Source organism: Filicampus tigris, chromosome 17 (assembly GCF_054856515.1).
Source record: "Filicampus tigris isolate MCC_2025a chromosome 17, RoL_Ftig_1.0, whole genome shotgun sequence".
Taxonomy (NCBI): domain Eukaryota; kingdom Metazoa; phylum Chordata; class Actinopteri; order Syngnathiformes; family Syngnathidae; genus Filicampus; species Filicampus tigris.
Window position 1 is genome coordinate 17,685,022 of NC_141233.1, and position 17,802 is coordinate 17,702,823.

A 17,802-nucleotide genomic window follows, 5' to 3' on the forward strand; every position below is an offset into this window, starting at 1 on the left:
TTCGTGCTGCGTTATGCAAGCATGCACGCAAGCTCTCCTCGTCAAAAGACAACTCTACGTGTTCCCCAGTGTCCATTACATACATACAGTCGGGGACAAAGCAGTGCCACGAGCTTAACCGGTTAAGAAAACGAGGCTAGCTACAAGCTCCCGGTTTTTATCGGCCTTTTTCTCGTGAATGATGGTGACAGTAATTAGAGAGTGAGCCAGCTTTGGGGCGACACTGTTGCTGTGTGGAGCACAACATCCTTCTTGCCTCCTTTTGTCTCAAATGTTCTTTCTTCTTTTTCGGACTGTACAAGGTTGGTTTCCGAAAATCTAAACAAACTCGCAACAGTAACTAAAGGGAGAAAGGTCGATTGAAGTTGGGGACTTTTGGAAAGAAAAAAAACCCTCGACTTGTGTTCTCCATTCTTTTTGTCTGTGGTGGGCAGAAAACCAATTAACCCAGCGGCACCACTATGCAGCTGTGACTGGCGTGACAAAAATCCCGCCGTGCCAAACATTGTCGCGCCTCTCATTTCAACAGTGACAAGGACATGAAGTCAGTGAGGGGTGAGCATGGAAGCCTTTTGTTCTTTGTTGGCGATGTGACAATTTGACTGTCAAATTACAAAGCCTTGCTCTCCTAAGAAATGACTTGTGCAAAGCAATCCAGTAATGTGTAAAAAAAAAAAAAAAAAAAAAAAAAAAATTGGGCTAGTTAGGGCGCTATTTGTTGAGTTTTTTTGCGGGCGGGGCAATTGTTGAGGACCCCAAAAACATCTGCTCAATAAAAACAAAGAATGAGATCATTCTGTGAAGAAGCATTCTAATCATTCCTCCTCCTGCAGGTCTTTCCCATTTGGTGCTCTTCGCTCACTCATATCCCCACTTGCAATTTTGCGCCGTCTTTTAAGAGAGTTTTAAGAGCTCCCCTGTTTTTCCCCCGGCCTTCTTCTGACAGGGTGGAAGGTGTGAAAAAAATGGGCACAATCGATTGGGTGCATTTGAAATGTCAAGTGAAAGTGGAGCTTCAAACGATATAAAAGATGGCAATTACAGAGGAATCCGATGAAAACAGCAGACAGATTGGATAGAACATAAACAACATTGTGGAGTGGCCGCATGTCGACTGGAAGGCGAGCGTCTTCACGAGAGGCTGCTTGCAACACGCTCTCAACGTACTTTGAAACTGGGCTCTTGTTTTAGCTTAGGCAAATTGGTGGGATTTTACGATCGTCTTATTTCAGCTTGATACATTTCTGAGAGATTTACGGTACTCTAAAATCTGCGCAATCTTGTCCGATTTTTACAAAAATCGTCTTCTGGCCGATGCAACTTTTGAGGCATTCATCATGGGGACAACATAGCATGCGTAGTCTTATTGTAACCTCTGGTGTTTTTGGTAGATTGTTTTATTTTGACCTGCGTAATTTTGCGGGATTTCATATGATTATTTTACCACGCGCAATTTTGAAAGGATTTGCAGCAGTCTTACTGTGACCTATCGTATGCCACTTCTGCGAGATTTATGATTTATGAAGTGGGCATTTTACTCAATTTTGTTGGTCCGTCATTCGTCATCTGTCAGTGGCCAGGGTACCCGTTGGTCATTTGTCCGTCCATCATTTTTTGTGACAAACTAAATTGTCAGTCGGTAGCCTTACTTGTCAATTTGGGCGTTTTTTAAATTGTTTTTTATCCAATTTAATCTTTCATCTGGCTTTCCAGTGATTTCAGTGCAAAAATTCCAAGGAAGACGTGCAGTGACAAGGTATCTTTAGAACAAATGATCAAACTCCATTTGCTGATAAAACACGTCACAAAATGCCTTCAGGGAGGGACTGAAACAGTTTGGACGTTTACCTTCTGCGCAAACGGTCGATGGAGGCGAGACGGCGGCGAACAAACTGATGAAAAGCCCTTCCAACGACAATAATTGCACGCATATTTCCCCACATTTGACATTCACGAGTGATCGATAGAGTCATATTATGGCCCCGAATATACTGAAATGCCACGTCTATTGGGGTAAAAAAAATGAAAATAAATAAACAAATAAAAAAAACCTACGCCACACCTCGACCTTTTTTGTTTACTGCCTTTCAGGAAGTTATGAGTTGTGTATAAGCGCCTACCATGGCTTTCCGGGCAACTAGATTGATGTCATCGGGAGTGCGCAGCTTTGAGAGGCCTCATCAAACACCGGCGCCATCTGCATCTGCATGACAGCCATGGAGGCAGTCAGGAGGAAAGGCATTTTGTGTGGAAGGATTTGTGTGAGGTCTTCGAAAGTCATTAAAGGAGTCATTGTAGCATCATTTTGCCAGTAATGCTGTCCTGTTAATACATTGCCGTCCATCCTAAGTGCATTGCTAGCGTGCAAATATGTCCCCTAGTGACTTTGGTTAGACAAGGATAACATCAATCTTATGGTAAGATCAATGCATTTTGAGATGTGAGGAGTCGCCACACTTTGATCGAGCCCAGAGACTGTTTGCGGGCCTCGCTAGGGGGTGTTTTGGTTCGCACCCGAGTTCAAATTGGCTCAGCTTAGCACTCTTTAGTGTCCGGGTGTGAACCGGGAGGTTTATTTGAAGGAGCCGTTTATTAATCTCGAACACAAACAAAATATGAAAAAGCAGTTCTCATTTATCTCCCAGTACGGCTTTTCTCCAAATTCAAATGGCTTTTTTTTTTCCTCAATAAAAATCAATAGAAGTCACTGGATACTTTTGGGAAAGAGTATCCAATAAGCCTAATAAGTCATGTTGTTGTCTTCAAATCTGAGGTCAAACAAAATGATTGGCAACACCATGGCATTCAGGCATCAGTAGCAAAGGACTTGAGAGAGCTATGAAAAGAGTCCAAGGAGTGATTAGAGGTTATACCTTGTCTCAGGAGCAGGTTAGTCGTCCTCATCTGAGGACACTGAAGAAAAATCCACCATTGCACCTTGAAGTAGCTTGTCACTGGGATGCTAGACTTAAAAGGTAGGCTTGATACTTGCCCTTTACAGCTTGTACCTCCACCTTTTGGCCTTGGTCCCATGGGATACATTAGTGGAGACTGCAGTCCTGCGCCTTCAAAAAAGAAGAGATGCCCGCGGACGGCAAAACCCCCGCCAATCTCCCGTCCAAACGAAGGCTCGCTTCTGATGTCCGCCTCGGCCGTGGCTAATGATGACGCTTTAGTTAGGTGAAGGGAAAAAAGAGAGCAAGGCTAAAAGGATCCTCGTGGGGTCGGGGTGAGCTGAGCTTAATAAGATGGCCTTTCCTGATGTCTGGCCGGCCGCGGCTAATGATGAGCGCGGTGGAAAAAACCCCCCAAAAAAAACAGTTTAAGGAAATAATGGCGAGGTGTGTGGCTGCGTCTCGTTAGATGCCGCCAGCCTCCCCTCGGCTCACTTCCCAAACCAGCAACTTGGTGTTTTTGTACACAAACTGGCTAGCTAGTTCACTTTAGGTCTCAAAGATTGTCACTTTTCCTCCCATTTTCACAATCTTCTAGAGAGGAGCAGCAACTAAAAGCAGTAAAACGCACCCAATCTAAGTTGATGGATTTCCCCGCTGTGCCTGAGCGCAGGGAGAATCATTACGGCAAAATTGAAACGCAATAGTGTCAGATTAGAGCGCAAATGACCTCGTTGGCTTTTTTTTTTTGTCAGACAAATCTGCAGCGCAATCAAGGTTGCGGTGTCGGTCCTGCGCCAAAACGATTGTCTGATGAATTGGGCTCACAGAAACGAAACAGAACGCTGTTGAGATGGGGAGAAAAGACTCATCAATTTCCAGGCTTAGACAAGAACATGCTTCTTTCACTCTGAGCTTGTTTGGCCCACCTATCTCTCTGGTTTTGTATGGACTGAAGTAGCAGGCGAGAAAGTTGCCTCAGACAGAAACTCAGACCCACGCTCGATCCGAGCAAAAGATAAGCCTCGAGGTCAAGGACACTATGGTTCGGACTTTTCGGACTTTGGTGATCATCTTGCCGCCTGCTACAACGCGTTGCCTTTTGTGCTCCTCGTGTTGCGTATCTGCTTTACACGGCTACAAGGTGACGTCCATGCAGGCATGCGTGCGTGCGTGCGTACGTGCCATTTGTATGCGCCGCCAGCGAGCAGCAAATGAGTCAAAATGACTGCCACGCGCTCTCGCTGCGCTGCGCTGCGCTGCGCTGCGCACGTCCTGCAATTACTCCTCCCGAAAGAGGCCCCATTATGAATGGCAGCCTGGCATTTTTCAAATGATAGACTCGCTGAAATGTCAACTTTTGTTTTGTTTTGATCCCACCGACTTGGCAGTATATGTCATTTCTATTTAATTGGACTTAAATTTGGAGTCGTCTACCGCTTTTCCGTGGTACGTCGTCTCATTATCGTCTACCGCAAATTGAAAGGTCACTGGAACGGCATTGACGGTGTTGTGATTCTAATGCACGAAGGAGCAAAAGTGCCACCTGTAAAAGAAAAAACAATAATTGAAGTTGTAATCTTACGAGAGTCAAATGATGGTTTGTAGAATAAAGTGTTTGGCTGGTCAGTCCTAACCAAGCCACACATATATACAATATATACAACATTATTCCCATAAATTAGAACTGGAGTCCATACAACTTGTATTTTAGAAAATGCCAGACTTGTTGTCCTCCAAAATGTACAAGATTATCATTGTAATATCAGGACTTTATTTGATTCTTTTTTGGTCGTGAGTCCTGTAGAGTACCTTTTTTGCCTTTTCTCGTCAGTGTGACACATTCTTACTAAGCACAGCAGACAAACAATCTAAAAAGTCTTTGGGCCGAGGTGATTATCCTCACCAGCGTGCGGCACGCGGCAACCATAAAGGAGCGCCGGACAAAGTGCCGGCAGGAGAAATTTTAAGCGGCGGGTACAGGCATATTATGCTACTTTAATAGCTTTTCCTCGGGGGGCCAAGCGTCCATGTAATGTTCCGCAAACGAAAAAGAGAGGAAAAGAGAGCGATAACGTTGCTCCTTTGTAGCATTGTGCGTCGGCGTCATTAGGCGTCGCCTTGGCCGAGGCGCGTCGTCTTCAATTAGTACTCCGTTGAGTTTGTTGGGCTATTAAGGGAAGGCTCATAGAAAAACGCTGTCTGTAAAACAATTGGACTGAATTACAACCATTATCGGTGTCCTTGATGGGGATTTTCAATTTACCAGGCTTGATGCATTGCTCAAGGGCAACTTGAGACAAATCCCATCAGCGTCTGTCGTTGGAATCTGACATCGTTGTTGACCCAAGGCCAAGTCTTGAAGCAGACGACGCGATATTTTGACAAAAGATGCATCTCCCAATATGAAGAATATAACTTTTCTGTAATAGTGTTCCACAATTCATCTTGAAATGATACCCCTTTGTTTCTTAAAAAAAAAAGAAAAGAAAACATACCCACCTTTTTTCCTCCGCAAAAATGTACATTTATCTTAAAATAACAACTAATGGCAAAAACGACACTGTACCGCTGTTCCAATTTCACTTTTGACGATGGACGACTTTTTATCCTGGGTTAGCCTAATCCATTGGAAGCTTGCCAAAATGTCTGAGCGGAGGCACAAGCCTGTGGCAAATATACAAGCAGGTACTGCAAAAAATCAAATCAAATCAAATCCCAAAAAACTTCCAAAGGAAAAAAAAGGTGACTTTGTGATTCATTTACTCCCACCGCGCACACGGCACCTTGGCGGCACGCCGCTAAGAGTGTCGGGTCGTCGGTGTGAAAGCCCCCCGGAGGTCATGCGTCATCTACGACAAAACAACCCTCGGTGAGTTTCAAAAAGAGGCGGCCTTTTATTCTGGGGTTCGCAGCTCGCTCCCTCGCCTCCTGCATTCAACGTATTTATTAAACCGAGCACTAGCGAAAAACATACTGTACGTCGTCCTTGAGTGAAAATAAAACGGTCACCCCTGGTACAACTAAATAACATCCGTGAAAAAGCAGTTTCAATTCAGCATGTTATCACATTTTATTTTATTTATTTTTTTACAGCGCCCTCCAGCATTATTGGTGGCCTCGGCGAAGATAAGCTCATTACTTTTAGGCCATTTTTTTCCCCAGGCTCATCTTCACCGAGGGTGCCAGTAACTCTGGAGGGCAAGAAATTGTATTTATATCTTTGCTACGGCTTATCTGGCAAGTTTGCAAAAATTCATAACTGTCTTTCCGGTAAGAAATGATCTTTCAAACAGGGGGCAAAGAGCACAAATTCGATCATCCCGCAGTGATTGAGCTCAGCAGAGCAGCTCCGTTTTGATTTGAATGCATGCACGGACATCATTTTCAGGGAATCTTTCAGTTTTTCCGGGGCTACGATGAGACTACAGATCATCATGAATAAAGAATAGGCCGTAATTGAAAGTTGACTGCACAGATTTTATGACGCTGCTCAGTATTCACTGTGGTGTGCCACAAGGTTCTGGCGTAGGGCCTATACTATTTTCTTAATCTACCTTTAATTTTATATTTCATGAAGAAGTTTCTCTTTTTTTAAATAATTCAACTCAGACACTGAAAAAAAGTTAAATTGATGCATCATTCATCCAAGATGCGTTTTGAATTTATTTTGTAAATGGTGGTTTCCAGTTCAAACCTGTTCTGTTGCCTTTGAAAGAAAAGTTCACTCCCTCAAACCGAATCCAAAGTCACTTTGACTTAAATAACATTTGAACTTGAAAGGTTTTTGTGTCACGTGACAATGTGACGTCACACCGCCAGGTCCATCGCGAATCTTTTTTTGCCGTCCGACAGCCGTATTGTTGAAAAAAACTTTTTTTGTGCTCATTTACAGACACTGGCGGGACGGACGACAACTTTACTGACTCTTTTGGTATCTTGGAAAAAAAGAGAAAGGAAGCCAAAAAAATTGAAGTTTACTCTTACCAAACTCTGACGATCAGTTGATTCTAATGCTAATTTCACCTCAAATCCACAGATGATTTTTTTCAGTGTGCATCATTTTGAAAAGCAACCCCGGAAGAAGATTCTTTTCTGTTTTAATGCATTTGCATTTTAAAGAGCGGCATTTTACAGCGCTGACTGAATTTCAGCCGGCCTTTATGGCCCTGATCTAATTATCTCCCGGAGAGTCTGGGGAAATTCCGAGCATCACGGTCGGTTGGAGATGGCTGAGGTTGGGAGTTGGAGACTTTAGATGAGCAAATTTAGCTGTAAAACTGACCTGTTGCTTTTCAAAGACTTGGCGCTGAACCACAAGTTTTCCAAGATAATCTCCCGCTTGAAACCTTCCAACATGGCAAGCGTCATTTGCACTTTGCTTTGTGCCAGTGTGACGAGCGCAAAGCTTCTCAAACTGGCTCCAAACTGCCGTCGGCGACTAAAGAACTTGACTCCATCCGGCAATTTTGCAACACTGCTCCATTGCCGGTTGGAAAGCCATGGGCAAGGAATGATAAACTTGGAAAAACTGCCAAAACTCAAGTCGTAAACTTCTGATCGTGGCTTTATGTCCGTCCGAATGATAGCTGAGGCCAAAATTGAAAAAATGAAGTACTTTGGCATTGACTTGAGACCCTTTTTTCGACCCGTCGGGAAAGTTGGAGCAGAAAGCCGAACCAAGAACCTGTCAGGCAGCTGCGCTAACCACTAGTCACTGCGTTGCCCGCAACAGTGTCATCCAAAAGGGAAAAAAACCGAAATCTTAGTGGATGTTCCACTATTTGGGGATTTAATCCTTCAAAACTTCCTTAATATATGCCGGCCAATGTCAGAAGACCTCTCGGGAAAGTCAGCAAAGCCTATTTAGACTTGAAATTATAAAGTCCTGCGAGGCTCCGCGTGAGCCTTCTGGAATTACTGATATGTTTGGGAAAGCATTTTTCAGATGGAGCGATCTCATACACATCCATCCATCCATCCATTATCGGTACCGCTTCTCCTCACAAGGGTCGCGGGGCGTGCTGGAGCCTATCCCAGCTGTCTTTGGGCAGTAGGCAGGGGACACCCTGAACTGGTTGCCAGCCAATCGCAGGGCACACAGAGACAAACATCCGCACTCACAATCACACCTAGGGGCAATTTAGAGTATCCAATCAACTTACCATGCATGTTTTTGGAATGTGGGAGGAAACCGGAGTGCCCGGAGAAAACCCACGCAGGCACGGGGAGAACATGCAAACTCCACACAGGGAGGCCGGAGCCGGGATCGAACCCGCGACCTCTGAACTGTGAGGCGGACGTGCTAACCAGTCGACCACCGTGCCGCCATCTCATACACACACACACACAAATAAGCGCGCACGCGGACAGATTTACACAGCCAAATATGCACACTCACACACGGGCATATTTTCCCAAGCGCTCCGGAGCTGAGCGAAGCCACAACCGCCGGCCGCCGCCGGCCGCCGCAGGTACCCACCGACGGCCGCATACATAAAGCATAAGATTTCATTTCTCCTCCTCGTCCGCTTGAAGTGCATTATTAATAAACACCTGAGGAAATGGAAACGCGAACAGGAAATTAGGCATCGCGCGGCGGGTCAGAGGCGCACTTTATGATCACTCCCCGCGTCCTCCCACCTCTTAAATCCCGCCGATAATATTGCGCTTGTCCCTTGATTTATGATGCGAGCCGCCCGAGTCCGGCGTTTGACTTGGGCGCTTCAAACTGATTGCGCCCCTACACGGAGAATGCTAATCAGGCCGGCTGGCTCGTTAGCATTCGTGTGGCTGACGCTCCCGCGAGGACGCGTGGCGAATCGCAGACGCTTCCCAGTGGATTGGTGTCAAAAGCGTGCTTGACAAGTCTCGGGGCTTCGTGAAGGAAGACATGTAAACGTCCACTAATCCCCATTTTCAATTTCTCTGCGGATTCGAGGTTGGGCTCGCGTGCTCAAGGGTGCAGACTGGCCGGAAATTATTCGCATATCTACAGCTTCATCGAGGCTTTCCGAAAGGCGCGATTTTCAAGCGATGTGCATTTTCATGTCAAAAGTTCTCATTAGACACAATGTCAAATGGTCTTTTGAAAAGCTTGCAAACAAATAGTTGGCCCTCAAACGCGCCTGACCATCCAACCCGTGAGAAATCTAACAAGCAAGCTGCCCATTTCTGAAACCTTTTCTCTTCGCAAGCACGCCTAATTTTGCCGAATTTTGATGCCAGAGGACTGGCTAAGGTATAGAGGACGCATGGATGGTCGGATGGACGGACAGCAAAGAAACCCCATCTGATGTTGATGGTATGGACCTTCCTTCCAGATTTGATATTAGTCAATAACTTTGGGTCATGACGTGTTTGCTGTCAAAAGTAAAGAACATTTCTCTTGCAAGTGAGCCAAGTTGAGCAATTTTTTTTTTCTGCCGAGAAGCTCCTGAAAGGAGAAAGAAAAAAAGGATGTTTGAAGCACAACGGCTCCCCGAGGTAACCTTGCGATGCACGTCAAGCGGTGGAGAGTGCGCTGGAAAACACAGCGTGTGTTGCAGCCACTCCAGGCCAGTGGGCCAGTGCGCCAATTGCGCCAATTGCGCCAATTGCGCCATTTGAGCCATTTGAGCCAATTGCGCCATTTGAGCCAATTGCGCCATTTGACACAATGCAACCGGACCAAGCGAGCGCCCACGTCGGAGGACGCAATTAGCGGCAATCCGACGGATTGCAATCTGCACCGATGTTCACCTCCGTGAGGGAAAATGTCAACATCCAAACGTCAGCAGCGTCAGGGGCGTTTTGTGCTTTAATGAGCAAATAAGGCGTTGAGTGCAAGATTCAATGAAAAGGCACTGAAAGCAAGGACAACAAAAGCAGCGCAAGGGAAGGTTGATTACAGAATTCAATCAACGGCGTTCACAAACTTGGCAGCGGTTCCAGTCGGTGCAACGAATGGGCTCCATTCGACTCATGCCAGCGTGTTTGTCAAGAGCAAAAGCTTTCTTCCCTTTTAGTCGACGACACACACGACGAGCACTTAGCCGCTTCAAACCAAAATGGTTGAGTTCCTAGTCAATGTCTGAGACTTTTTGCCGTGTCTTGTTACACCACAAATGTCCACCCACTTTCGTGCTGGTCAGTACAATCTTGGTTGGGACCTTTTTTTTTTTTTTTTGTCAGTTTTTTCCCCAAACATTTCAGTGGGCGCTACTGAGTGAGATTTCGGGTGTAGGGGGAAAAGCGGAGACTTTGCGGGCATGTTGAGCTTCCTGGAAAGGCAGATAAGTGCAAAAATGAAAAAAAAAAAAAGTCACTCTAAAAAAACAAGACTCTTGTTTTTGTCTCGGGTGAAAAATAAATCCAAATTGCGAATATGCGAGTGAGTAGCCTTTAATTGCTTGAGGATCCTTCAACAGGCTGATTATCCATTTGCGTGCATTCCTAAGTGTTCTTTTTGTGAAAAGAATGAATAGGACACGAGCAGGCTGCCTTGCAAACAAGTCCTGTAATCCATAAATTGGACACGGTGAGTTAGTGAAAGTCCTCATTACTCGCCGGCTTCTTCCAATGCGTCCGTGTAATGATCACACTCGCGTACGGCGGCCTTTAATTAAGGCGCCCCCGTCGTCTGCGAAAATTCAAGGTTATTTTGACAACATGTTCAAAAACCTTTGTCGGAAAAAATCAATCGTGTCCTACGTTTCTTTTTTAAAGGCTCATTAAAAAGCCTTCGACTGCTGCTGTTTTCTCGCCACGAGCGCGCGATTGTGTTGCTTATTAGTTTTTTTTGGTTTGAAAGCGGGAGGCTAATAGGCAATCCATTCTGTCTCGCGCCACCCTCTGCTGACCAAACGGCAGCGATAACAAGACTCTTGGGGGGGGGGGGGGGGGGGGGGGGTTGAGCCGAGACGGACTGGACGGACACAACGACAGAGGGACGATTTGGGCCAGAGACACGCGCGTGGTGGAAACAAGTTCAAAAGCCTACAAATCAAAGTTTAGCTCGTCATGGGAGGTTTTAATAATCTCACCGTGGAAAGACGCGTCCGTGGACCAAGCGAAGATGAACGGTCGTCTCCGTTCAGCCATCAGATCCCGCTTCTGGCACCAAATTTGCACCAGCAATTGCTGCTTTTATTCTCCTACGAGGTGAATCATAAGACATCTCAGTATAAATATATATTTATGTATGCGCCGCAAAATCCCCCAAATCCACTTGAATTGGTGGGCAATGATGTATTGAAGCGTTTTGTTTGATTCTAGAGAGTTGAATAGTCAAAACTAGCGCCAAACTCTTGAGGTTAGCCTGCAAGAGTCGTGTTCATTCTGTGATGATACAGAACACACCGGGTCCAAGGTAGCCTGTGACAAAAGTGCATTAAGTACCGATTTGTTTATCAGCCAATGGATCCCGCTTCTGACATAAAATTCAAAGCTGCAATTCCTGTTGATTTTCTCCTGCTGAAGACGTCCAATTCCTCCATTTTTTTTTCAAATAGGACGAGCCGAGTTCGGCGTAAAAGCCTCCCCACCGTAGACGCGGAGTAGCGCTGGGCAACTGCTGGAGGCAAACTGGCTTATAATACGACGGAGTGTCGTCTGCCACGCTTGGATGCCAAATGTATATCCAAACGCGGGACTGCTAAGTATCCGTTTGGGAGATCGGTCACAGCAGTTCACCACGGGAATCGCTGTGAAATAGGCGACTTTCAATCTTTTATGCTCAGACGTTTGCGCTGCTGATCTACTGAAAAGGTCCAACTTGGAAGCGGTATTGACTTTTTTTCTGGACATCAGAGTGGAAACTTGACTTGCTGTGCCGGTTTGGGCCAAGGCTGGGATGTAAGAAGCCAAAGTACAACGGATGGGACGATGGATGCAAAATGAGACCCATTTGAGACCCAAGCCCTGGTTTGAAACCCTAACCTTTGCTTGAAACGCATCCCCAGGCGGGAAACACTTGCCCGGACCCATACTCTGCCTTGAAAGCATGCACCAAACAGGCTGAAAACCATCATTTGAAACTCAAACTTGAATCGTTAACCCTAAATAAGTCTTAAAGGTGTGAATCATACTTCAAATTCAAATGTAAACCCAAACCCTGCCTTAAAACTTTACTTTGAAACCACTACTCTAGGTTCGAACCCTATCTTGCTAGCTAGCTAGATGGATGGACGGATGGCTGTATCGTGCCGAGCTAATCGCCTGTTACTGGTAGTACAAATGAGTAAAAGCGCACAACAACAAACAAGTGATCCTGTTAGCATGGAGAGGCTAAGTCATGCTACGGAATGAAAGAAATTGTCATTGTAATGGACTTACTGCGGTGCGGCTACGTTACAAGGAGCTGGAGCACGCCACCGCTTGTTGAATGCAACGCTGCCAAGTTTGTGGGCCCAGAAGGCATCATAACTCCAGGTGGAGGTCAGTGGATTTATTCCTGGGTGTGATTGTTTTTCCACACACATTAATGCACACTACACACACACACACACACACACACGAAGCCTTGCCTTATGATGCCAAACTTCTGTCTGGCTTGAAAGTGGATAAGAAATATAGGAAGCAATGCCTCCCCTGGAGCTCAACTTCTCATCTCTTTTGACTTTGTGCTGAGGCATGAACTTTTCTTCTTCTTCTTCTTCGGAGACAATTCCTCAGGCTCTCAGACAATGCAAACATCAGTCTGAGCTGATTAATTATGCCCGGAAGGGGAGAAAAGGCTTGTAATAATAATACTACTACTATGAAGAAAAAAGGCATAGAGCTTGATGATATAGATCCCCTTGACTCAACTCTCATGTGGTACCTGCTGGTCTTTACAAGAGCAGAGATATAGTATCAATATTTCACATCCAATAGAAAAGCGTCCGAAGATGAGCTTGCATCTTTTATTCATCAAAGCTACTGTATAAGATGTGAGGGGATGCATCCTGTGGTCTGTACGATGCCCGCGGGCCTAAATGTAGAATATGTACCGTGCATGTTCACCCTCACAAGGATGAGTCATTAGGAAGTACAAGTTGACAGCAGACCCTTACAATATGGCTTTCATTTTGCTTTTACAAAAAAAAAAAAATAATCCAGAACTGGCTGCGAATCCTCCAAGTGATCAGAAAACTTTCACGCCATGCGCCGCCCTCATTTTGTGGCACAACAAAAACGCTTTTCGAATTTAGCGTCGTCTATCTGCCGCCGATATCGGGCTCAATTGGACGAATTTTCTCGACCTCAGAATTGGCCCAAAACGGGTCGGGCAGGGGTCCTTGAGACTTCTTTAAAATGGCCGACATTCTGTTCAACTTCGGGCATGGGTGTTTGAGACTTTTGAGACCTGTGAGTTTCTGTGCACGCAGAGGCCCCCCAGAAGGCGATTCTTTTGTCAAAAGCATAATATTAAGCACAACTAAATCGGGATCTAAATGGCGAACGTTTGACCACTGCAAAGGCCGCTTACTTATCACCCCAAAGGAAATCCACAGACTTGCTGCCAGGCTGCGGCGTTACTTATTTGTAGGTGCTGAAAGTTGACAGGGTTAGGGGTTATTTGTGGAGATGACAGACGGCAGAATTGGATATTGATCCGACGAGGGGGGCGGTGAAGGACCGGGGCGGGGATATCAAATGAAACCTCGATTTCTCTCCTGAAATGCTGGCTGAGATTAGGGCGGGTCAACAGATGGACCAAGATAAGCGGCAGCAGAAGAAGAACGGCGAGAAGGCGGATAGGCCACAGACTAAGTGAACACAGATAACGGATCGACTGAATGTCACCCGGCGCCTCGAGAAAAGCGATTCTCGGAAGAAATGAAATTGTGTCCTCTCATATGAGGACGGTTAAGAATTATAGCAGATTGATTGGCTCTTGGGAGTTTTCACCGGCCCAAACTTTTTTTGCAAATTGCCCTGTGGTTGTCTTGCTTTTACACAAATTGTTGTCGCTCTGGAGTTCACGGACTACCTACCCCCAGCCAAGACCCCCGACCCCCATCAAGTGTGAAATCAAACAACAGAATCAATCTTTTTTTTTTCCTTTTTCTGAAAATGCGTTTGTGAGCAAGCTGTTCGGATGTTTGCCAGATTGTGACATCACAGTGGGGCTAATACAAATAATATCGCCTCCCACACGTGGTTTCCCAGACACAGTTATTTTAAGGTTTATAATTACAGGAGCAGACATGCCAATTTCCTTGAACATGTCTATGGCATCTTGCACATCATTATGTGTTAGCATAAAGCTAGTGGACTTGCTTTGATTGAGCATTTTGGTGCTTGAAGTAAGCCCGTAATCGTACATTTCTTGCCAGTGAGAGAGTGAGAACAGATGTTCAGGAATACTTTTAAAAGTGTGTCTCAAATTCAAGTGCCTTTTAATAAGTGAAAATGTTTCAAGCGCGTGGGATGGGTAAAACTAGAAACGATATGGTGTCGCTAGCCGATTTTGCCCTATCACAGGTGGGTGTGGAAGGTAATCCCCCAGTGCTAAACGGGGGTTCAATGGACTGCAATCTGATGCCTGAAAGTCTCCGTGACATCAGTTCATCCTCTCCTCTCCCAGTTTAGTTTTTCTTTAAAAGATGTGAAAATCCTCGAGCGCGGCGGCTCGCGTCTCTCCGGGCGGGGTTCAACCGTGTCCGAGTGCACGGCGGGCCTGGCCTTTTATTACTTTCTGTCTGCTGCCGCTGCTCCAAATCTGCTGCTTACAGGGTGCCTTGCAGAAGCCTCGGAGGATAAGGAGAAGAAAGCATATCCGTTTCTCCTGAAAATTGCACATCCCTCGGTCGACCAAGTGTTGTTTGTGGGGATTGCGGGAAGCGGCATATGTCTACAAAGACACGGTGAGTGCATTTCCTTCAAGTTACGCTTGTTATAAAGCTTCTACATGGCCAGAAACAGTTGGACTCTATTTCTTGAGTCTTTCCTTTGGGATACAATCTGGACTGGCCTGCTGGGAAGTGCTTTTAAATGTCAACCTTCAAAAAAAAGGTGGTACCGCCCCACCGACAAGGTAGGAGCCATGTTTACAGGTTTAAAAAAGATGAAAGGACGAGGGCAATGGGCACCATCCAATGAGAGGCCACCGCACCCCGGAGAATTAGGAAACCAATCATTCGACCCCAAGGGACCCGTTTGTACTGTACATGTTGCCAGACTCAAACTGCACAGCAACAGTCTGTTCCTACGAGTGAATTATCAAGGGTACAAACGGAGAGTACAGTGACTATCATAGCACCCCGCTCCAAAAGGTACAATCCACACAAAAGAACCCAACTGGGCCAAATCTCACGGGAATTGTTTGGACCTCTCCCAGGCCCGGAAAACGACGAGATATCTGCCCAGGCTGTAGAATTCAAGTGTCAAGGGTACAAATGGTGTTGATATCTTGCTGACAAGCGGAAAGAAGGCTAAACTGGAGGCGTAGGTTATCCTCGAGTCACGGCAGCTACAGTAGCTAGCTAGCTGGCCTGCGATAGCGTTGAAATGCTACGATAAATATCCTGCCTGCCTGCCTGCCTGCCTGCCTGCCTGCCTGCCTGCCTGCCTGCCTGCCTGCCTGCCTGCCTGCGACCTAATCACAGCTGTGACGTCTGCAGCACTGCCTCACACGCGCTTCTGCTTGATCAGCTCAATCCGAGCTGACTTTACAGCTAACAGATTAGCTCGTCCATTCATACCGCAAACATTTTAGCCTCCATTCAGAGACAAGTGCGGCTTCAAACCTAAAATGTCAGCTGCAAATTGAACTCTAAAGTCGACGCGCGTTGTTTTGTTTGATCCGCCACCCCGTCGGCAGCCTTTGGGCCGAACAAGAACAAACTCCTGCTTCAACCTTTTCCTGAAAACACGACGCGTATGTGTGGATTTTTTTTCTTTTAATCCGCCCCCCGTCTCTTGCAGCGTCGTCATGCGGAGGGTGAGCAGGAGGTTAACGCTATCCAAACAAAAAGAGGCTGTTGAATATGTACGCAGGCGTTTGGGCGCAAGGCTGTCAAGCGTCTCTCATTAGCCGCGACGGCAAGCGACACGCTCTGCGCGCGCAGCCGCGTCCACCAGCAGGGGGCCGGCGCCACCTTACAGATGGAAAAATCAAATGAAAAAACGCAAAAGGGGAAAGGGAAAGGGTTTTTTTTCTGGGGGGGGGGGATCAGCGTGGGCGGAAGTGCCACATGCTTTTTAGTCATCGTCCTTGTCTGTCAGCATTTTTTTTTTTCGCAGCAGCAGGCGTGGGTTCAATGAATCTTTCAGCACAGGGAAAAATGACACAAATATCGCAGCTACTCGCTCAAAGAGGCTCAGTCGAGAAAAGTTTTTTTTGTTTTTAGTTCTTTTTTTTAAACTTTGGGTAGCTTCCTTAGACTCTTGTGTCACCACGGAGCATGGAGGCGGTAAATGTTTGAGGCGTTGTTTTTTTAGACAAATCATGCATTACAGTAGGGCTGAACGATTTTCAAAGATAATCTCATAGCGTTTTTGTTCCCACTCAATATTGCCATTGCGATTTATTATGCAATTATTTTTTTCAAGGTCCTCTTCCCCTATATATTTTTAAAATTCATCTACATTACAAGAAACTATCATAAATGTTTTGGTCTTATAGGTTAGACTTATTCTAAATTGAAGGCAGTTCATTTCTTTGAACATTTTTTCATAGACGTAAACTTCGGTTCAGATCAGTAAAAAAACAAAACACAGACAACATCATACAACAACAGTCCCATAAAAAACTTGAGCCGAAAGACGGGCGCGAAATGCTCCACATGCTTTTCCATATGAGCTCGGGGAAAGATGAGGGATCATGAAAATAAGTGACTTTTGTTGAAGTGAAGCATCTCAACTCACTTCAACAAAACAGGATGCGGCAAAGCACAACTTTTTGCTCAAACAAACTTGATTCAACATTGCTCCTCGGCACCAAGAGGGTGGTAAAACGCCGCTTTGGCGCCTCAACTCTCCTCTCGGCATTGTTTCTTTGGCAACAAGAAGCCACAAGATGGAAGCAAAGCACTACTTTTGTCGAAATGAAGCCCCTCATCTCACTTCAGCGTGGTTTCCGTGGCAACGGGCCGATCTCTCTTGGGAAGCGCTGTCCTACAATAATTGATATGGCGATGAGATGGGTATCCTGCGACTATTATAGAAACAGGCTTGCCGAGCCAAGAGTTGAAAGACAAGAAAAGCCAAAAGTAGCGCTACCTGCTAACTGACACGTCTGCGCCGCTGCGACGTCGGCCAGCCGGCCGAATAAATAAAGAATCCAATGTTGGCAAACAACAAGTACAGCTGACAACAGCATCTCCTCTGCGCTCGTGTTGCCTGTCAGCTTCCGATAGCCACTGCGCCGTAATAAGAAAACCAAATGTGTAAAAAAATCATAATAAATCAACAGTCATTTGTGCAGCTGTCACTTCCTATCTGGGCCACTGCAGGTTTCCGCAAGAAGGGCGGGGGCGTGTACGTCGGCGGGCACCGCCGCCGCCGCCGACGTCTTTTCCAATGAGCCCGCTGACGGGAGACTCGCAACGTCGCTCCAATCTTATCCGTGCAAACACATGCTCTTCAACCAAAGGGGGGGTGAGATAGGTGGGGGGCTGGGAGGGGGGATTTTGGGAGAAAAACATGGCGACAGTCAGGGAAAGAAATCGGAGGGCCGCAACAATTGCCTTGCTTAGCTTTGATATTCGGCTCAACGTTTGCAATGATGGGAGTTGGGGTTGTGAAGGTCCGTGCGTGAGTTCCCATTTCGGATCGTCGCAAATATTCGCCGGGCCTTCCTTCAGGCAAGGGATTGATTTCCGCACTCCCTCAAAAAACACAAACTATTCATGTTACACTTTACTGAAAATAAGACAAACTACGAACTCTCTATCAGGAAAACAAGGTGATGAATGACTTTCCTGAAAAGAAAAAAAGGCCA

General features: G+C 46.0%; 1 protein-coding gene across 2 annotated transcripts in view; it reads right to left on the reverse strand.

The window, feature by feature from the left end:
• Positions 1–17,802, reverse strand: part of LOC147133833 (polypeptide N-acetylgalactosaminyltransferase 10-like) — a 47,899-nt gene that overhangs the window by 6,542 nt on the left and 23,555 nt on the right. Inside the window, exon 16 of one of the 2 annotated variants that reach the window (XM_086012359.1) lies at positions 10,919–11,029. The exons of the other annotated variant lie outside the window; for it this stretch is intronic. The gene's annotated coding sequence lies outside the window, so the exon portion shown is untranslated. The remainder of the gene's footprint in view (positions 1–10,918; positions 11,030–17,802) is intronic. 2 annotated transcript variants of the gene reach the window in all.